We start from the raw sequence: 22,806 nt of genomic DNA on the forward strand, positions 1-22,806 counted from the left end.
ATTTGCAGTCTGCTTTTTACCTCCTGTGCACTGTGAGATCTGCCTGCTTCTACTCCTTCTCCTCCCCATCTCCTGCTCCATCTCTCCCTCTGAACTCCCCTCCTCTTCCTCTCTTGTGGGCACCCATGTGACATCCATCGACACATCATCATCGTCACCTTCACCACAACTGACATTAGAGATCTCGGAGTAGGCAGAAACAGCGAGACCACCCTCCTTGGGCTGATCAAATCGCTGGGTGGTGGCTGCTTCTACCTCCTCTTCCTCATCCGATGTCAAGAATGGCTGCGCATCGGTAAGGTCTGGGAATGGATGGGAAAATAATTCCTCTGACTTGAGTGGAGGGGCTATGGTGGTGGTGGTGTCTTTGGGGGTGCACACAGCAGAGAGTGAGGAGGGTGCAGATACAGAGGATGAGGAGGGTGTAGAAACGGAAGGCTGAGTGAGCCACTCAACCAACTCTGGTGTGTCCTTTGACGTAATCGCACGCACCTTCTCCAACTTCCCACTTAGGCTCCGGCCTGGTGCACCTGCCCGACCCCTAGCACCCCTGTAGAATGGCCTGCCTCTTCCTCTGCCTGTCATTTTAAAAATAACCCTTTGACAAAGTCCCTATAGAAGAGCAGTATTTGTGGAAGCAGGTATATCGCAGGTCTCAATCAATATTTGGTGGAAGCCGTTATATCAAACCCCTTAAACAATATTTGGTGGAAGCCGGTGTATCGCAGGCCTCAGTCTATATTTGTTGGAAGCCGATATATAACAATCCCCTCTATCAGTATTTTGTGGAAACAGGTATATAGAATCCCTTAATGAGTATTTGCTGGAAGCTGGTATATCAAACCCCTTAATCAATATTTGGTGGAAGCTGGTGTATCGCAGGCCTCAAATCTATATTTGGTGGAAGCCGGTATATCATTCCCCTCTATCGGTATTTTGTGGAAACAGATATATAGAACCCCTAATGAGTATTTTCTGGAAGCTGGTATATCAAACCCCTTTATCAATATTTGGTGGAAGCCGGTGTATCGCAATCCTCAATCAATATTTTTTAGAAGCCGGTGTATCACACCCCTCAATCAATATTTTGTGGAAGCTGGTGTATCACACCCCTCAATCAGTATTTTTTGGAAGCAGTTATATAAAACTCCTTAATCAGTATTTTGTGGAGGCAGATATATCGCACCCAATAATCAGTTTTATGGGGGGCAACAAGTATATCACACCAGTTGAAATTAGTTATTCCAATAGTGTTTGTCCCTCTATCTAGCTGCGGTAACTCAGCAGAACCGCACACAACTGCTGCACAATACAAATGCACTATAATATACTTTCTATGTTAGAAGGTATATTATAGGTATATCACACCCCTCAATCGTTTTTTTTGGGGGGGGGGGGAGGGCAACAGGTATATCACACCAGTTGCAATTAGTTATTACAATAGCGTTTGTCCCTGTATCTAGCTGCGGTATCTCAGCAGAACCGCACACAACTGCTGCACAATACAATACTGCTCCACACAGCAACCTCCCCCTACACTGCCAAAAAACTGAATGTAAAATGGCTGCCAGATCAGGTTTATTTATAAGGTAGGGGGTATGTCCATGTGCTGAAACTTCTCAATTAGCTGTCCTGTCCCACCTGATGGATGTGTCATGGGTCAAAGTTCGGCACAATGCAAAAGAATATGGCAACGGCAGATATCGCCATAGGTTTGCATGTTCTGCAAACCGCAAACAAGCAAAGTTTGCCGCAAAACGACCGCCGGGCAAACTGCAAGGCCATCTCTACGTGTTACAGCCTGGGGACTGGTGGACTACTGGCTGAGAAAGCTGCACCAGAGAGAGTGTGTGAACTATGCTCTGTATAGGTGAGTTAGGGAATTATGTTATATGTTTAGGTAGAGCCCAGATGGGCAGGTTTTCATTTTGTACCATGTTTGTTGGTGCTGGTTTCAAAATAAATGCACTGTTTGCACAATCAACATGGTTGTCAGTGAGAATTCTGTGACTGAGACCCCTGAGATAGAGCTAAACCCTCACAGTACATAGAATAGTTATACTAGATAGGCAAGTATATGAAATGAATACTGTACATACACAGAGAACTGCATATGCATAATGTCAATATAGTTAAAGTCTCCCAAGATTAGCCCCATCCTAAATTCCTATTTTTCCTCTTACCCTTTGGTTCATGATTAAAAGCATGTTTTCACTTCCAAATACTACATGTGAAGAATGAGTTCTCTTTTAGGTGAGGGTTTAGCTCTGCTGTTTCTAGCAGAATCTTAGGACTACAGGTATTTATCCATTAAGGCCTCATGCACATGATCACATCTGATCTGCATTTTTTTGTGGATTGCACATAGACTCATTCATTTCTGTGGGTCCGCTAAAAAAAATGGAACACTGCCTTCCAGCAGTGTCAGACTTATACTCTGTTCTGGCAGTGAACAAGGTCCCGGAAGGGGACCGAAACGTTGGCCACTGTCTAATATATTGCTGGTTGGAATAACAAAAGACTAACTGTTCACTATTTGAGTGCCGTGGCGTTTCTAACTAACACAAAAAATATATCGATAGCACATGGGTGGTCATTCCTGCAAATTATAGAACATGTCCTGTTCTTGTCTGGACAAGAATAGCTATTTCTATAAGGAAATTGTGGCACGCTCACGGACGGTATCCGTATTTTGCGATCTATGGTCATGTGCGTGAGGCCTAACCCGTATGCAGGAATCTGGAATTTGCTGCTACTGTAGGAGTTTCCATGTTGTATCTGCAGAACAGTTGCTGACTGGTGGAGTAGACAGGGAGAGAGTGTCACCAAAGAGAGCTGAGGGACGATACCAGGAAACAGCAGAGAGAATGGCGAAGCCATACAAGATCCAAATGAAGAGTCAAAAATAGGAGAGGACTACAAGTGACTGAACAGCAGACACAAGGGTGGTCAGACTGGGGTTTCTGCCTAAACCCTTTTCCATATTTCCACTGCCTCATTTTCTAAAATTTTTCCTTTAGAGGGTAGAGTCCTGACTAAGTTTTCACCCCCAGTAGAAGAGGAGATGATACCAACTAAAAGTGGGCCCCCTCTTGCCCTGGGCCCCATAGCAGTCACATGGTCTGCTGTTATAGTATTTAGTTACACCCCTGGTCAGATGCTCTGATTGGTCACCCTAGCAGCCCCCTGATTGGTCCACTGTCCAAGATTACTGACTGTCCAATCAGCCAGACCTCCTGATTGAAGACTGGTCAGAAGTCTGTTCACTACGTGCGCCGCCCAACATCCCCACCAGTGCCACCAAAAAGACAGGAAAGGTGGCAATTGGTAGAGACAGTTGCTTGAGGAGTACAGAAAGGTAAGTTTGTTACATCTGTCTGCTCCAGTGTCAGGGAAACCAATATAATTAGGTACAAGAAAAAGTTAGACACTAATTAGAATCTAATAACAATTCTCCGCTGACAGATAATATTCTGCTTGTAATGATTTTTACATTTCTTGGATTGTCTAAAATGTGCATTCTCAGTGGTACTAAAGCAGACCAGACATTAATGTTACAATATAATTCCCATTAATTTTAAAGCACTTTACTTGCATTTTAGTACGCCCCGGGAGAGATCATCAGCACAAAGAACTATATCACAATTTTCTTTATATAAATGGATTAGCATCGTACCCCTCAGTGAGAATATCATTACAGTACAAAGTCGTTTTTACCTCTGACAATTGGTGCATACATGAAAAAAGTATTTGTGCTACACATTAAAGAATCAAGGTTCTTTTGTGATGATAACCCCCAGAGTATGCCATTCAATCCTATGTTTATCCTGTAAAACCATTTTTATTCTATTTCTATATTCTTTCCATTGTTCTTTCTGTTGAAGCATCGCATTGCTGGGGCTGTCATTTGGCTGCAGTTCAGTTTTAAAAAAAGTGACTTCCACTCATATAGCCTGTACGGACTGAGCGCCCACAGCCTGGAGATGGACACAGGGCAGCACAAGCAGACATACAGGCAGCCTGTGTAGCCCACTTCCTGCTACACTGCAGCTTATTTCCATAGACTTTCCCCTCACATCCTGGATTTCACCTCCATAGATGAGCAGAGGAAACTCGACATCCTACTGGGGGAAGAGGAATCCACTGTGGAGATCGCTGCCCAAAATGTCTCCACCTGCCTCCAACTGAGAGGAAGATTAGATGCCATGGACTGTTAGGCACCAATACTGTCCCTACAACCACACCCCACCACTAGTGATGAGCGGGAGGTGCCATATTCGATTTCGCGATATTTCGCGAATATTTGAGTTAATATTCGTGTTATATTCGTCGAAATCGAATATTCGTCATTATTCCAATTATCGCGAATAATATGCGATTTAATTAATCGCGTATTGCGATTTTTCTTTTGATAGTATAAGGCAATGTTCCTATGACTAATTGACTATGGCTAGGCTAATATGTGTATTTTACGAAATTTCGTAATATTGCTCTAACTTCGTCTTTTAGAATATTACGAATATTCTAAAAGACGAAGTTAGAGCAATATTACGAAATTTCGTAAAATACAAATATAGATTGTAATTTAGCTAATATAGTGCTATAATCCTTTTTTTTTTTCTCTATTTTTTTTTGCCTCTTCTGAACTTAAGTTTTGTTAAATATGTACACTATTTAAAAAATTACTATAGCAGTATATTAGCAAAATCTATGTGTATTTTACGAAATTCCGCATCATTGCTCTAACTTCGTCTTTTAGAATATTCGTAATATTGTTCTAACTTCGTCTTTTAGAATATTGCGAATATTCTAAAAGATGAAGTTAGAGCAATATTAAGAATATAAGTAAAAAGTTGAAATCGCAATGCGATTATTATAACTCGAATTAATCGAGTTGCGATTCCAACTTAACACTGCTATGTTCCATATTCGTTAATTCTAGCTTAATATGGAATATAGCAGTGCTAAGTTGAAATCGCAATTCGATTATTATAACTTGAATTAATCAGATTGCGATTTCAACTTAGTACTGCTATATTCCAATCCATATTAGGCTAGAATTAACGAATATGGAATATAGCAGTGTTAAGTTGGAATCGCAATTCGATTAATTCAAGCTATAATAATCGCATTGCGATTTCAATCTAATTCTCAAATCCGACAGTACATTATAGTATATAGAGACGTTCCCATGGTGATGGGGACGCTCCATGAGCACGGAAGTCGGCAGAAGCGGCAACGGGCACTGACTGGAGCAGCCAGGAAGCAAGGAATCTAAAGGACAGGTAAGAACAACTTTAGGGAAGTGGGAAAAAAAATATAACAATAAAAAAAAATAAAAAAAAATGAATATTCGATTTCGCGAATATATAGAACCATATTCTAAATATTCGCGAAATCTCGAAGTTGCGATATTCGAGAAAAAAAATTGCAATTCGAATATTCGCGCTCAACACTACCCACCACTTCACTGCCCACTATATGTTGAGACACCTTGGACTATTATCCCCCAATACTGCCCATTCAAACTCAACATCCACCACCTTTAATTCCCATTTTAAATCCCCCTCCACAATGCGTATTATTTTCTTTTGCTAAATGTTTTACTTGGATGTGCCAATAAAGCTTTTTTGAATTTAAATACTGGTCAAAGCATACACAGAAAGCAGAAAAAAAGAGAAGAGCAGGGGTAAGATACCCTAGAGGAGACCAGGGACTAGCCTGTGTACCTGCATGCAGGGTCGAGGACAGGTTTTACCAGATATCTTAAATGGTTGACGATGGTCTACATTCTATAGGCTAAAATAATTTTCCTTTAAGCCCCAACTAGAGATGAGGAAATTTTTCAAAAATTCGATTCGCCAATTTGCTGAATCTTTTTGGAAAAACTCGGTTTGATAAATTTGCGGTGAATTACGTTAGAAAATGGCTATTTCCTGGCTGCACAGAGCCTTTATAGTGGTGTAGAACACTGTGCCTTGCAATAATATGCATAGGGAGTCTGCTTTGGTTGTGAAATAATACTGGGAGTCCGATGACAGGCGTCGCCCTTAGAATCACTACACACTTCGCTTATTTGGACAGTCCTGGGGCCAAAACTGACCACATAACTCAAGTATGAACTCAGCCTTACAGGTCGATGTTAGTGCCAAGAAGAAGCACACTCCTTTTACACTGTCGTCAGCTAAATAGTGGCCCAGCAATGAAGTAGGGAGGGTGGGAACAGCATGAGAAGTCCACCGTGGCCCTATGACATTGCGTTGAGGCGAAAGCAGCATGAGGAGACCAAAGAGTGGCCCAATGACAGAGTCTGGAGATGGCAGCAGCATGAGGAAGCTACAGAGTGGTAAGGTGACATAGTTTGGAGGTAGTGGCAGCATCAGGAGACCACAGAGTGGTTAGGTGACATAGTGTGGTGGTCGCAGCAGCTTCAGGAGGTCACAGAGTGGCTAGGTGACATAGTGTGGTGGTGGTGACAGCATTAGGAGGCCGCAGAGTGGCTAGGTGGCATAGTGTGGTGGTGGCAGCAACATCAGGAGGCCACAGAGTGGCTAGGTGACATAGAGTGGAGGTGGCGGCAGCACCAGGAGGCCACAGAGTGGCAAGGTGACATAGTGGTGAGGTGAAAGCAGCATGAGGAGACAACAGAGTGGCCCAATGACAAAGTGTGGAGGCGGCAGCATCAGGAATACACAGAGTGGCACAATGACAGAGTGTGAAGGTGGAGGCAGCATGAGAAGACCACAGAGTGGCAAGGTGACATAGTGGTGAGGTGAAAGCAGCATGAGGAAACCACAGAGTGGCCCAATCACAGAGTCTGTAGGTATCAGCAGCATCAGGAGGCCACAGAGTTACTAGGTGACATAGTGTGGTGGTGGCGGCAGCATTAGGAGGCCACAGAGTGGCACAATGACATAGTGTGGTGGTAGCGGCAGCATCAGGATGCCACAGAGTGGCAAGGTGACAGAGTGTGGAGGTGGCAGCAGCATCAGGAGGCTGTAGAGTGGCACAAGGACATAGAGTGGAGGTAGGAGCAGCATGAGGAGCACAAATACTTTTTTCACGTATGCAATCACAGAGTCTGTAGGTGGCAACAGCATCAGGAGGCCACAGAGTGCCACAATGACAGAGTGTGGAGGTGGTGGCAGCATCAGGAGGCCACAGAGTGGCAAGGTGACATAGTGTGGAGGTAGGTGGCAATACCAGTACTCGCTGAAGATGTGGGACAAAGAAGGTGCACTTGGCATTAGATTATGGCATCAGGCGGGTGGCAGTATCAGAATAGTAGCTGAGGCAGCTAGCCAGAAGAAACCAGTCTCTTTTGTCAAAGTTTTGGTGTGGCACCATGGATGATCTAGTCTGATGCACCAGGAATTGGTGGGTGGAAATCCTGGCTGATCCACGCCTGATTCATCTTGACAAAGGTCAGTCTCTCCACATTTTGGGTGGACAGGAGAGTTCTTCTTGGGGTAACTATGGCCCCCTCCGCACTAAACACGTGCTCTGATGCCAGGCTACTGGCCGGGCAGGACAGCTTTTCCAGGGCAAACATGGCCAATTGTGGCCACAAATCCAGTTTGGCTGCCCAGTAGTCCAGCGGATCTTCAAGGTCGATTGGTAGGGTGCGCTCCAAGTATGCCATCACCTGCTAATTCAGGTTCTGCTCTACGTCTAGCTGCTGGTGAGTATTTTCTTCACTAGGCGGGTGAAGAAAGCTGCTCATCGGTGACTGTAGACTCAGGCTGCTGCTGATGGAGTTGGTACTGCTCCTGCCACCCCAGCAGCCATGGCAGTGAAACGTTAGCGCAGAGGGACCCCTGGTCAGACCTGCGAGAGGATGGACAATGGCGCAGATAGGCAGCAGCCAACTGACTACATAGGATGTCTCTATAGTAGTTCAATTTGTCCTCCCTCTCAGCCGAATGGTAACAATTCGGCTGTCATTACACAAGCAAGTGAACATGCAGTGGGCCATTTGCGCAACTGACTCGGAGGGACTCCCTGCCTCCATCTCCACTGCATACTGCCACGATGTGTCTGGGTCATCTGCCTCATCTTCCTCATCTCCCTCTTTCTCCTCCTGCTCCTTCTATCCTGTTAACTGTGTAGCAAAACCACCCATTTCGCTACACATTGCTTGTGCTCCAATGTCCTCCTCCAGTTCTGCCCCCACAGGGCTCATGTGGCATCTGTTGCAGGACATGAAGCAGTGGAATAATATTGTTCATCCCGTAGTCCTGGCAACTGACAAATAACGTGGCCTCCTCAAAGGACCTGAACAAAAAGCAGGTGTCATGCATGAGCTGCCACTGGCTGACATCAAAGTTACACAGGGGAGTACTCCTGTCCACTTGGATCATCAGGAAATCGTTGATGGCCTTTCTCTGTTCGTACAGTCGGTCCAACATCTGGAGGGTAAAATTTCAATGGGTGGAAACGTCGTATATCAGCCTATGTTGGTGGATGCCGTTCTGCCGCTGCAGCTCAAGGAGGGTGTGCTTTGCGGTGTACAAGTGGCTGAAGTGCATGCAAAGTTTCCTGGCCATTTTTAGGATGTCTTGCAGATGGGTGGAAGACTTTTGGAACCACTTAACAACCAGATTAAACACGTGTGCCATGCAGGGTGCATGGCTCAGCCCTCCTTGATGCAGCGTCGACACAATGTTCTTCCCAATGTCGATCACCATGGTTCCGATTTTCAGTTGTTGCAGAGAAAGCCAGGATTCCATTTCTTGCTGAAGGACATGAAGCAGTTCCTCCCCTGTGTGACTCAGTTCGCCCAGGCAAACAAGTTGCAGAACAGCGTGACACCGCCATGCCCTGCACATGTGGTATGCTGGAGTGGCACTGTGCATTGTGCCTGCAGTGGAGGCTGAGGACAGGGTGGAGGATAAGGAGGCAAAGGAGGACATTGTCGCTGGACCACCGACGTGGCAACATGGAGGCGGAAGCAGCATCACCTGGTCAAGTTGCTAGTGTGGCTGTGCAGGAACCATATTCACCCAGTGGGTCGTAAAGACATGTATTGTCCCTGGCCATAGTTACAGCTCCACACGTTGGCACTGCCGTGCACTTTGGCAGACATGACAGGCTCAAGGACTGGCCCAACTTCTGTTCTACATGTGTGTGCAGGGCTGGTACTGCCTTTTTGGCAAATAAATGGCGGCTTGGGACTCTCCACCTCTGCTCGGCACAAGGTGCAGAGTCCACCACTTGAAAAGGGGGGGACTGCAGCACCAGCAACTTAGCCAGGAGCACATTCAGCTTCTGTGCCGTTGGATGAGTGCACGCATACTGTTGTCTCTTCACTTTGGTGATCGATTACTGACAGAATGTGTGACGAGGAGTAGGAGGAGGAGAAGGAGCAGGAGCATCAGGACCTGGCAGATGATGGGAAGGACAGACAGCTCCCTTCGGCTGAGGTGGTGGAGCCTTGACTGCCAGAAACCGGGTGCGTGCCAGTGGGTGATGCAGAGGTTGCTGCAGCAGGCTGGACCACCACATTGGAGCCACGGTTGTCCCAGGCCACTTTATGGCGACGCTGTTTATGTTGATGTAGGGCCATAGTGCTAACTTTGGAACCCTGGCCACGCTTCACCTACTGCCCACAAATTCTACATACGGCCATGTTCACGTCCTCCGGCGGCTTAAAAAAAACTGCCACACCGCCAAGTAGGTGATTTTACCCCCTACACTGTGCACTGACTGACTGCTACTGCCGCTGCCTCCTTGAGCCCCTGCACCGGTAGTTCCCAGGCAGGTAGGCTCCCGCAAAGTGGGTGGTCTACCCCGGGCACGTTTGGCTCCCGACCGCCCACTGCTGCCACCCTGCAGACTCCCGTCCACGATAGTGACTTGCTGGCTCACGGGCAAGATAACACCCTCTTCTCCCAATGATGATGAAGCCCCTTCGTCACCTGGCTCCCAAGTGCGATCAGCTATATCATCATCATTGAGTAGTGTCTACACGTCACTGATGTCCTCCTCAACTGCCTGACCGCTCTCAACACCAGCTCCCACGCCACTCTCCTCATCACTACTTGCCCGCCTAGCAGAGGAAGCGGCGGATGTCTCCTCTACATCTTGGCTGAGCAGTAGCTGCTGACTGTCCTCTAGTACCTCTTCCTCTCTGAAAAGTGGAGCAGAGCCTACAGCATATCATACTTCTCACGGTGAGGGAACAGAAAAGCACAGAGGCAGGTGTAGGACAGGTGATGGCACAGGGCCCCCATGCCCGTTCCTAGTCCCTCCCACTATGCGCCCTGGCTCCTCTCACTGACTTCCCAAACTTCTCCCCTGCCCCACCTCATGCAGCAGTATTTTGTGCTAAAAAATGGCAGTACTCATGCCGGAGACCAACAGACCCATTATAGTAAATGGGATCTGGTAGGTTCTGGCGGTGTTCAGCATATTTTGACAAGAATCTGGGACATTACATGATATAATACCACCCAACTTTCCTGCTGTCCAGCATGGCACATGCGCAGAGACATGAGAACAGTTTGAGGTAGTGAGTGCTCTCCTTTCCCCCATCCTCTGTGTAATGCAGGACAGCTGGGAGACACTGACATTACTTGCTATCCTGCATGACACATGTGCAGAGACATGAGTCTCTATGAAAACTGAGTGAACCCCTCCCCCCCCTCCCTTTCCATGTTCTTATTATCTGCATTAAATCTGAGTGACATTACATGATGTAATAGCACCCAGATGTATTTCGCCAGTAATACACAGCAAACTGAGCTGTAAAATATCTCACTGCACCGCTGAACGGCAATTAGGCCCAAGTTGTTTCCTTTTTTTACACAAAAGGCTTTTCTACAAGAAAAGTGCAACAACGAAAGGCGAATATATTTGTATTTCGCCAGTAATACACAGCAAACTGGGCTGTAAAATATCGCACTGCACCCCTGAACAGCAAAGATATTTTTCCTTTTTCCACTAATACACAAACAAAAGGGTTTTAAAACAGATAACTGCACTGCTAGGCGGCAAAGATATTTTTCCATTTTCCAATAATACACGCAAATAAGGGCTTTAAAACAGATAACTTCACCGCTGAGCGGCAAATATATATTTTCTTTTTCCACTAATACATGGAAAAAAGGGCTTTGAAACAAATAACTGCACTGCTGAGTGCAGGGCCGGTTTTATACAAAATGTGGCCCTGGGCAAAATCAAAAGTGGTGCCCCAAATCTTGTAATAATGTACTAACAACACAGTTACATTCTGTTGATTCCAGTGCTCCCTCATAGATTTACACCCCGTAAAGCTCCTCACACAGTTAGTTCTTCACCCTCATGGACCCAGAATATGCCACATGCCCACTCCCCTCCCAACAATGAGTTCCCCTTACTCACTGCATCTGAAAGTGTTAAAAACCGGAAGCGTGGGATTCCTTTTCAGGGGCGCTTTCCACCAGCGGAGATCAGGTAAAGCACCCTGTTCTAGGCATCCAGGCTCATTGTTAGTATATCCCAGTTCAGGCCACTAGATGGCAGCACTGAACTGTGATAAAGTTATTTCTATACAGAATAATGGAGCAATTTACATCTGATGATTGTTAGTTGTGGTCCACTTGGGGGACTTAACAAAAAGAAAAAAAAAATGCAAAAGTTTTGAAAATATAAAAAAACATTAAAATTAAAATCACCCCATTTCCCCCCCCCCAAAAAAAAATTTGAATTATGGGCATCGCCGCATGCAAAAGCGCCCATACCATTACAATAAAAAAAAGTTAGCCCATATGGTGAATGGCGCCACAGAATTTTATACAAGAGAAACTTCTATGAGGTTTTAGCAACAGCTAGTTATTGAGCACTATAGCCCAGTGGTTAAGGGTTTTACCTGTAATGTAGAAGGCTGTGAGTTCGAATCTCCACAGAAACATTTTAAAAATACTGGTTACACAAATTAAAAAGGTTGGTGTAGGCTAATACGGGTGTTATTTGATCATATTTTACGTTTTGCTATTTTTTTTTCTCAAAATCTAATTTTTCACTGTCGGGAACAACCTATGTATTTAACTTTTATTTAGCCTCTATTTTTAAAAGGTTTCTGTAGGGATTTAAACTCTCAACATTCTACATTAAGGGCAAGAACCTTAACCACAGAGCTATAGTTCTCAATGCTATGCCAGTGCTGAAAAACATCATAGAAGTTTCTCTTCTGTTAAAAACAGCATAGAAGTTTCTCTTGTATTATACAAGAGAAACTTCTATGAGATTTCTCAGCCCTGACTTAGTATTGTGCTCTATAGCCTGGTGGTTAAGTTGCTTGTCCTTAATGTAGAAGGTTCAAATCCCTACAGAGACATTTCAAAAATAGAGTCTAAATTCGATTTATATACACAGGGTGTCCCTAAGCATAATGACTATGCTTGGGAATACCCCTTTCATGTTCATAACACTGACTCCATATATGGATATATGGAGTCAGAGCTGGGAAATTCACCACTCTGGAGTCCTGACTGTTCAACCATATGCCGGGTGGACAGGACTGAAGCAGGTGGCCCCTTAGAGCAGGGATGGCCAACCTGAGGCTCTCCAGATGTTGCAAAACTACAACTCCCATCATACCCGGACAGTCTACAGCTATCAGCCTACAGCAGGGCATGGTGGGAGTTGTAGTTTTACAACAGCTGGAGAGCCGCAGGTTGGCCATGCCTGCCTTAGAGGGTCGGGGTGCTGGGCAATTGCCCAGTATACCGGCCCTGGCTGAGCGACAAAGATATATTATTTTCTTTTTCCACTAATACACGCAAAAACTTTAAAACAGTTAACTGCACCGCTGAGCTGCAAATATATATTTTCTTTTTCTACTAATACACAGAAAACAGGGCTTTGAAACAAATAACTGCACCACTTAGGCCTCTTTCACATGGGCGTCATGTTTTTGGCCCGGATAAGATGCGGGTGCTTTGCGGGAAAATGCGCGATTTTTCCATGCGAGTGCAAAATATTGTAATGCGTTTCGCACGTGCGTGAGAAAAATCGCCATGTTTGGTACCCAAACCCGAACTTCTTCACAGAAGTTCGGGTTTGGGATCAGGGTTGTGTAGATTGTATTATTAAATACATAGCATAGCATATAAATAATAGCATTCTTAATACAGAATGCATAGTACAATAAGGCTGGAGGGGTTAAATAAATAAATAAAAAGTAACTCGCCTTAAAGCGAACCTGTCACCAAAAAAACGGATACTAAACTGTTAATAGTACCTTACAGTGCTGCAGAGTAGTTTGCTAATGCACTCTTTGATTGTTTAGCCGCATGTAGCCTCCTGGAGAAATCATTGTTTTATTCAGCTGCTGCCCCCTGCTTCAAGTCAGGTTTGAAGTCAAGGGGGCAGTCGCCTAGGCGTCTCGAATGCTGCTCTCCCCGCCTCCCGCCGCCTTTATTGACACGCCGGATCTCAGTGCCGGGACCGCGCTCCCAGCCCGCATGCGCAGTAAAGGGCTGCTGTAGTGCGAGCCCGGCTCCGGCTCGTACACTCAGCCGGCTTCAGTTTCTACTGTGCATGCGCCCGCCAGCCCCCTTACATACTAGCGCAGTTACATAAGATGACGAGTCTGTGCTAGTATGTAAGGGGGCTGGCGGGCGCATGCGCAGTAGAAACTGAAGCCGGCTGAGTGTACGAGCCGGAGACGGAATCGCGCTACGGCAGCCGTTTACTGCGCATGCGGGCTGGGAGCGCGGTCCCGGCACTGAGATGGAGGCGGGGAGAGCAGCAGTATTCGAGACGCCTAGGCGACTGCCCCCTTGACTTCAAACCTGACTTGAAGCAGGGGGCAGCGGCTGAATAAAACAACGATTTCTCCAGGAGGCTACATGCGGCAAAAAAATCAAAGAGTGCATTAGCAAACTACTCTGCAGCACTGTAAGTTACTATTAACAGTTTAGTATCCGTTTTTTTTGGTGACAGGTTCGCTTTAATCCACTTGTTTGCGCAGCCCGGCATCTCTTCTTTCTTCTGAATCCTGGGTAAAGGACCTTTCATGACATCACTGCGCTCATCACATGGTCCATCACATGATCCATCACCATGGTGATGGATCATGTGATGGACCATGTGATGAGCGCAGTGATGTCACCACAGGTCCTTTTCCTGTGCACAGCAAAGATAAAGACAGAAGAGAAGCAGGCTGCGCGAACAAGTGGATTAAGGTGAGTTTAATTTTTAATTAGCCACCCTCAGTTAGTAACTTCCCCTGTGACCTTACCATTCGCCTCACCCTGCAGGGTGGCGTACTGCATATTTTGGCATCACGAACAGGATACGAATATTCCTACGCCATTGTAGAACCTGAACTGTGTGCCGTTATTATTCGCTATAAAGTGATAAATGCCCCATCCGTTTATTAGAAAATTGTTGGGCCAAAGAACTGTGAAAATTTGCGGTATAAAACTGTATATTGTGGACTGTTTGCTGCTTTCTGAAGTCACCGCTTGCTGTCAGTGAATTTACAGCCTTAGGCTACTTTCACACTAGCGTTCGGGGCTCCGCTTGTGAGTTCCGTACTGCCCCAATGCATTCTGAGTGGATGCGGTCTGGCACCGTTTGGCCTCCGCTCCGCTCAGCAGGCAGACACCTGAACGCTGCTTGCAGCGTGCGGAGCGTGCGGAGGCAAACGGATCCGTCCAGACTTACAATGTAAGTCAATGGGGACGGATCCGTTTGAAGTTGAAACAATATGACTCAATTTCAAACGGATCCGTCCCCAATTGACTTTCAATTTTAAAGTCTGGACGGATCCGTCTGACTAACTTTCACACTTAGAATTTTTTCTGAAATATAATGCAGACGGATCCGTTCTGAACGGATCCCATCGTCTGCATTATAGGAGCGGATCCGTCTGTGCAGACACCAGATGGATCCACTCCGAACGCAAGTGTGAAAGTAGCTACTCAAAGATGGCCGCCTAAGCTGACTGGATTATTTGCTGCGCCATCGCTGTATCTTATTGGCGGGAAAAAGTTGGCGCCGTCTGCCGAAAGTGCGGGAAAGACTGTATGTTAGCGCCACCGCCTTATCAGAAAATTTGCATGTCTAGCATTATGGACTCCCCCTCCCCATGTTAAAGTACCTGAGGGGCGGCCTCCCAGAAGATTGGGAAGTCTTGTCTGAAATAATGTGTGCCGCCCTGTCACTCTCCAGAGAAGGATCAAGCATGTTGGAGAGAGAGGATTGCTCTGACGCACTGGCTTCCCTTACCGTCCGGACTGCTGAGCCTGCAATGTCCCAGGAAGGAGAAGCACCACCGGCCTATACTCCGGAACCGGAGAGGCCACCCTGCTTTACACCGGGGTCGCAGCCCGAGCAGTGCCTTGGCTCGTGGGAAGGATTTGGCCGGCCCAGTGCGCAATGGTCTACGCTGATGGCTGAGATACGAGACGCGGCGATAGAAAAGACGACCAGAAAGAAAATTTACTTTGAAGAACTGGCGAAAACGGTCTATGAGTGCCACACGAACATCCAACCCTGCCTGGAAAGAAGGATGGGGGTATTGGTGGCATTTGACAAGAGTCGGGGGTTCAGCTTTATTAAGGACTACCCAACAGGCCGAGACGTTTTTGTAAACCGGAGGTCTGTCAAGCGTAGCTACCTGCCGGAGCACCTAAACATCCTCCGCGAAGGAGAAGATGTGGAGTTCACCCCCGCTGAGGGCCTGAGAGGTCCATATGCCACGTCCTTAGCCCGTCCCAAGCTGGGACCTGATTGGGAGGAGCCCGGGGAGCCCACCAGTCCAGAACGTGAGCCTGAGCGCCCGATGGAACCGGCGCACAACACATACCAGGAGAGGGGTTACTTCTTCTGGCAGCCTACAATACTTGAAAAATGGGTGAGTCTCTACCCCTCACTTGAGTTGCCCCGCAAGGAGAAGACCCTGGCTGAAATGGAGAACCTGAAAAAATTCCAAGAAGCCCTTGATGCCCTGCGGAGGGGAAAAAGTTCGGACCCAGCACCAGAACCTGCTGTGACTGTGCCAGAAAGTTTGGACTCAGCGCCAGAACCTGCTGCGACTGTGCCGGAGGCCTGCAGTGAAGCAGCACCTGAGAGACTGGAGGATCAGATCGCCAGGTTAGAGATCCATCTTCATGGCCTGCGCCAACTTGTCGCGTCCAGAGCGGCGCCTATGCCACTGGACAAAGGAGATCCCCCAAAGAACTCTAATGTCCCTGAGCCCACAGTCAGAGTTCCTGTCCCTGCCAGCTCGGCGACCCCCATAGCTGTGCCCGCCGTTGCGGCACCTGAGAAACTCTGTTATGCAAGGAGTCGGGTCCGTCGCTTGCAGCCAGCGCCACCCAGACCCATGGAATCTCCTGTAGTGTTCACCCCCAGGTTTGCAGAGCATATACCAGTGACAGGCCCATTTATGCTACAATTGCCTGCAGCAAATACTGTTTTGTGGGCCCAGCCATGCTTGGATCCTCGTTTCAGGCCAAGACTTCAAGCGAAGCCAGGATGTACCACCACGGATGACCCGTATGAACTGGATACATACCTGTAAGTAGGCCTGCTAGGCCATGTTTTTGCTGATGGACCCTTACTACAGTGACTTAACTGTTTCAGGACAGGAGTCCTCTGTTTTGGCACCATTGAGCTGCTGCCAGTTACCCACGGCCCAGTGTTAGTTGAGAACCACTGAGTATTCCAAGTGCTCTGCTGCCATATGTTTACAGGACCCCCTGCCTGCTTCATTTTCTAAAGCCAAGTTGTGCCTGTTATTTTATTGCACTTAAACCTTTTAACCCCCTTTTAAGCACTATTTTATTATCCCAGGACTTGCCAGGGAAAAGTATCCCTGAGATATGGACTTTATGTGCTGTGACTTTTATGTGTGCAATATTAAACTTAAAGAGATGTTCCCGGAGATGACCCTAATTTATGTGGGCCTCTGAGATGCTGTTTATGGGACTACTGTATTTTATTATGGACTATCCTGGTTATCCTTGATACGCTGCACCAGGTCAGCGCCCATGTTCCCTGTTCTATCCTGCATGAAGAGAACGACGCCCCTTTTAACTGCACTTGTTCCTTTGCCAGTGGAGCTGCCTGATATTTTATTGCAAATGTAGATGTATGTGCCTGCTTTGCTTTTTTGTCTTTCAGGTGACAGTTTCCAGCTGGGCAGGGCCCCCTGTGTTGCGCTGAGGACGGGCAACCTCAAAGCAGCGGTGTATGTAGTGTCCCACTAGGTAAATGTGAGCACTACACAAGGGTCAATTGGGCCACGTTGTTCCCACCTCCTGCGGGACAGAGTCATTGTATTTTATGTGATGTTTTTGTGTGTATTTTCCCTGTTTATCTGTGTATCAGGCCAGTGGCGTTGCTAGGGCTGGTGTCACCCGGTGCGGTAGAAAATGGTGTCACCCCCCCCTGGGTGACACCTGACAGTGTAGGCCAGTGATGGCAAACCTTTTAGAGGCCGAGTGCCCAAACTGCAAACCAAAACCCACTTATTTATTGCAAAGTGCTGACACGGTAATTCACCCTGAATACTACAGTCTAGTATAGTGTATCTTCCATGTACTTTATCATTTAGCTATAATACCCTGCCTACATTCAGTGCGCTGCCTGCGCTGTTCATAGTGCGCCCTGCGCTGATGAATGGCAGGAAAATTCTAAGGCATATTAGTACACCACAGACTTATTCCAGGATGTGGGTGCCCACAGGTAGGGCTCTGAGTGCCACCTCTGGCACCCGTGCCATAGGTTCGCCACCACTGGTGTAGGCTATATGTGTATAACAAACATATTTCATATGAAAACTTACAATTACTTGGCTTGGCCCTTGGGGATCTCGGACGCCACTTCCACACTTTGGCCGGGGGCTCGGTGGAGCTGATGTGTTTTATCCTAATGAGAAAGATTTCATAATAAGTATTTGGAGAAGGGGCAGAGGGATAGCAGAGCAGGGAGAGGCTGGTGCTGCTACTAGGGGGCTCATACCATGGGGGAGTAATAACGCCCACCATAATGCCCCCCCCCCCAGTAGAAATAATTCTCCTTATAATGTGTCAGTGCAAAAAATACCCCCCTGTAATGTCCCCAGTTGAGCTAATGTCCCCATAGTGCCTCCATAATGTGCCAGTATAAAATACCCCTATATAGTGACCCCAGTAAATGCCCCCATAGTGCTCCTCTCCCCCCTAGTGCCCCCATAATGTACAAGTATAAAATGCCCGATATATAGTGCGCCAGTAGATGCCCTCAGTGTCCCCCATAATTTGTAAGCATAAAATACCCCTTCTCAGTGCCCCGTAGTAGTCCTCTCCCCCTTTCCCCATCGTACCCAACACAATGTGTCCCAGTATAAAATGCCCCCATATAAAATAACCGTTCTTTGTGGCCTCAGTAGATGCCCCTATAGTGCCACCAATAATGTGCCAGTAAGAAGTGCCCCCATAGATGTCCCCCAATAATGTGCCAGTGAAATGTGCCCTCATAGATGCCCCTTAATCATGTGCCAGTAGCCATAGGCGCCCCCCCTATCATGTGCCAGTAGCCATAGGGCCCCTCTATCATGTGCCAGTAGCCATAGGGCCCCCCTATCATGTGCCAGTAGCCATAGGGCCCCCCTATCATGTGCCAGTAGCCATAGAGGGCCCCCCCTATCATGTGCCAGTAGCCATAGGCGGCCCTCCCTATCATGTGCCACTAGCCATCAGTATTGTACAGAAAAAAAAAAAAAAGGAAAAAAACACTTACCTCCTTGGCAGCGATGCGATGCAGGCCTCTTCTGGCCTGTGTCCCGCGCTGTGTATGGCTCAGGGCTCAGGCGGCGCGATGACGTCATTGCGCCGCCTGCGCCGGCCTCTGATAGCTGTGCTCCAGACTAAAAAAAATACCTAGTAGCCATTGGCTCCTGAACTGAAAAATGTAGGAGCCAAATTACATTTTTAGTCGCCAAATCAAAACCGAATGAAAATTTTGGTATCGTGACAACGCTACGCCGATCAGATCGGCGTAGGGTTGTTTCAATACCAAAATTTTGATTCGCTTTCATCACCATAAAAAAGTATTGCGATACTCAATACCAAGCAAAAAAGCCACGTGCATTTCGCATTTTATGAAATGTTCGGCCCATAAAAGAACAGTCCTATCCTATTTTTTGGGGTGATAAGGTGACTAAAAAATGGCAAATGCTCACCGCATAGGATATATTTTTTAATAATTTAATAGTTTGGACTTTTCGGACGCAGCGCTATGTAATATGTTTATTGTATATATTTTTTATATGTAAAATTGGGAAAGGGGGGATTTAAACTTAATATTTTAGAGTACTTTCACACTAGCGTTTTTCTTTTTCGGCATAGAGTTCCGTCACAGGGGCTCAATACCGGAAAAGAACTGATCCGTCATATCCCCATGCATTCTGAATGGAGTAATCCGTCCAGGATGCATCAGGATGTCTTCAGTTCAGTCATTTTGACTGATCAGGCAAAAGATAAAACTGCAGCATGCTACGGTTTTATCTCCGGCGAAAAAAACTGAAGACTTGCCTGAATGCCGGATCCGGCATTTTTCCCCATAGGAACGTATTAGTGCCAGATCCGGCATTCAAAATACCGGAATGCAGGATCCGTCCTTCCGGTTTGCGCATGCCGGTAAAAATGTGTAAAAAGATACAAGACGGATCCGTCTGTCCGCATGACAAGCGGAGACATGGATTCATTCTTGCAATGCATTTGAGACGGATGCATCTCATAAATGCTTTCAGTCACATCAAGATCGGTGGATCGGGCAGGCAGTTCTGACAACGGAACTCCTTGCCGCATCACACTACTGCAAGTGTGAAAGTAGCCTTAGTGTTTGTGTTTTATTTTCACTTACTATTAGCCCCCTTAGGGGCTGGAACCCTTGTCCTATTCACCCTTAGGCCCCTTTCACATGGGTGAGATTTCTGCGCGGGTGCAATGCGTGAGGTGAACGCATTGCACCCGCACTGAATCCGGACCCATTCACTTCTATGGGGCTGTGCAGATGAGCGGTGATTTTCACGCATTACTTGTGCGCTGCGTGAAAATCGCAACATGCTTTATGTTGTGCGTTTTCATGCAACGCAGGCCCCATAGAAGTTAATGGGGCTGCGCGAAAATCGCATTGTATCCGCAAGCAAGTGCAGATGCGGTGCGATTTTCACGCTTGGTTGCTAAGATGAAAGTCTATTCACTGTGTTATTTTCCCTTATAACGTGGTTATAAGGGAAAATAATAGCATTCTGAATACAGAATGCTTAGTAGAAGGTCAATATAATAAACATTGAGTGCGCCCCGCCAGTATAATAAACATTGAGAGCGCCCCCCCAGTATAATAAACATTGAGAGCGCCCCCCAGTATAATAAACATTGAGAGCGCCCCCCCCAGTATAATAAACATTGAGTGCGCCCCCCCAGTATATCAAACATTGAGAGCACCCCCCCAGTATAATAAACATTGAGTGCGCCCCCCAGTATAATATACATTGAGAGCGCCCCCCAGTATAATAAACATTGAGTGCGCACCCCCCCAGTATAATAAACATTGAGAGCGCCCCCCCAGTATAATAAACATTGAGAGCACCCCCCCAGTATAATAAACATTGAGTGCGCCCCCCAGTATAATATACATTGAGAGCGCCCCCCCAGTATAATAAACATTGAGTGCGCCCCCCCAGTATAATAAACATTGAGAGCGCCCCCCCAGTATAATAAACATTGAGTGCGCCCCCCCAGTATAATAAACATTGAGAGCACCCCCCCAGTATAATAAACATTGAGTGCGCCCCCCAGTATAATAAACATTGAGAGCGCCCCCCCAGTATAATAAACATTGAGAGCACCCCCCCAGTATAATAAACATTGAGTGCGCCCCCCAGTATAATATACATTGAGAGCGCCCCCCCCAGTATAATAAACATTGAGTGCGCCCCCCCAGTATAATAAACATTGAGAGCGCCCCCCCAGTATAATAAACATTGAGCGCGCCCCCCCAGTATAATAAACATTGAGTGCGCTCCCCCCCAGTATAATAAACATTGAGTGCGCCCCCCAGTATAATAAACATTGAGAGCGCCCCCCCAGTATAATAAACATTGAGAGCGCCCCCCCAGTATAATAAACATTGAGAGCACCCCCCCAGTATATCAAACATTGAGAGCGCCCCCCAGTATAATAAACATTGAGAGCGCCCCTCCAGTATAATAAACATTAAGAGCGCCCCCCCCCCAGTATATCAAACATTGAGAGCGCCCCCCCAGTATAATATACATTGAGAGCGCCCCCCCAGTATACTAAACATTGAGAGCGCCCCCCCCAGTATATCAAACATTGAGAGCGCCCCCCCAGTATAATATACATTGAGAGCGCCCCCCCCAGTATAATATACATTGAGAGCGCCCCCCCCAGTATAATATACATTGAGTGCGCCCCCCCCCCAGTATAATAAACATTGGTGGCGCAGTGGGAAGTGCCAATGAGGGTTAAAAAATAAATAAAAAATTAACTCACCTCCTCCAATTGATCGCGCAGCTGCCGGTCTCCTGTTCTATCTTCAGGACCTGTCAAAGGACCTGTGGTGACATCACTGTGGTCATCACATGGTACATTATATGATCCATCACCATGGTAATGGACCATGTGATTAGCTCAGTGATGTCACCACAGGTCCTGAAGATAGAACAGGAGACCGGCAGCTACGCGATCAACTGGAGGAGGTGAGTTAATTTTTTATTTATTTTTTTAACCCTCATTGGCACTTCCCACTGCGCCACCAATGTTTATTATACTGGGGGGGGGGGGTGCACAAAATGTTTATTATACTGGGGGGGGGGTGCACAAAATGTTTATTATACTGGGGGGGGCGCACTCAATGTTAATACAAATACAGGAGGCGGGTGCCGGAATGAAATAGCCGGCACCCGACCTCTATGATAGGGGGCTGCAATCAGTGGCAGTTAACCCCTCAGATGCCGCTCCCTGTCATAGAGGTCGGGTGCCGGCTATTTGATTCCGGCACCCGCCTCCTGTATTTGTATTACAGGTCAGTTTTCTTCATTGGTGGCACAGTGGCCACAGCCCCTCCCCTCCTCCTCCCATCCCTCTTCTCATTGGCGTAGGCAGCGGCAGCAGCAGCACAGGGGGGAGGGAGAGAGCCCCCCCTCCCCCTGCCTCTATGGAAGCGCCGGCCCTGCCTAAAGTTAGTTAGTGAAGGAGAACTCCGGCGGCCGGCGGGTGACACCCCATCAGACTGGTGTCACCCGGTGCGGCCCGCACCCCCCGCACCCACCTCGCAACGCCACTGTATCAGACCTCTTAGGGTGTAGTTCCTCCTCCTAGACAGTAGAGGGAGCTAGGGGACCCCTAGTATAAATAGTCAGGTCCTGTTCAGGGAAGGGGAGTGTAGAGTCAGAAGTCAGGTTGGACTTTAGCCAGGCAGCAGCTGAAGTGGAGCTTCTGACATGCAGCTAGATAGCCCAGGCTTCTAGCTTGGTACCAGGAGAAGGGTGTGCCTCCTGAGAGAAAAAACAAGTTACCTTGAAGGTGCAGTGCAGAGCCAAAAGGTATTCCAGCCGAACCAGAGAGCTGAAGGGCAGAAGGATCTATTTAAAGCAAGGAGACATATACCTGAGGAAGTTTTCCCTAACCAAGGATAATGCCAGCAATAGGGCATACGGGCCTTGGGATAAAGACAGACAGGAATCTGAGGAAAAGTGCAGCCTGATCTGTAAGTGTTTAACCTTCTGAGTATCTTGCAAGAACAGTGTGCCTGCCAATTGATGTAAAGCCTGCCTGTGACTTACCTTTTATTTTGTGAACCAAC

Source organism: Bufo gargarizans, chromosome 6 (genome assembly GCF_014858855.1).
Source record: "Bufo gargarizans isolate SCDJY-AF-19 chromosome 6, ASM1485885v1, whole genome shotgun sequence".
Taxonomy (NCBI): Eukaryota; Metazoa; Chordata; class Amphibia; order Anura; family Bufonidae; genus Bufo; species Bufo gargarizans.